Genomic DNA, 458 nt, shown 5'->3' on the forward strand with positions numbered 1-458 from the left:
GCAGCGCCTCCGCACGCAGCATCCACGGCCCCGGGCTCCGCCGCGCCGCCGCCTCTAGCCGCCGCCCCTGCCCCGCGCGGGCCGCGATCCCCCGACGGGCGCGCCGGCCCCTCTGAGCCGGCTCCCTTGGAAAGATGCCACACGTGGCGGTCGCAAGTTTATTCGACTGAAAACGCCCCCGAGGCGCTGGGAGAGGAAACTGCAAGAGAGGTGCACGCCCTCGGCCGCCTCTCCGTCGAGCCAAAGCCCCAGGACATTCACCCGATCACCCCGACGCGGGTGGCCAGGGCCCCGCCGAGCGCCAGGTCTAAGAGACACTTTTTCCCGAGTCCACTGACGGCTTCTGAGCCCCTGCTCCGGCCGGTCCGCACCGTTCCGGCATTCTCTTGCTCAGTAACAATTTCGCAGAATCCCATCACGTCACAAACCAAACCCCCTCCAATTGGCCAGTGGGGAGG

Source organism: Rhinopithecus bieti, unplaced genomic scaffold, assembly GCF_001698545.2.
Source record: "Rhinopithecus bieti isolate Rb0 unplaced genomic scaffold, ASM169854v2 scaffold_7648, whole genome shotgun sequence".
NCBI classification, from domain to species: domain Eukaryota; kingdom Metazoa; phylum Chordata; class Mammalia; order Primates; family Cercopithecidae; genus Rhinopithecus; species Rhinopithecus bieti.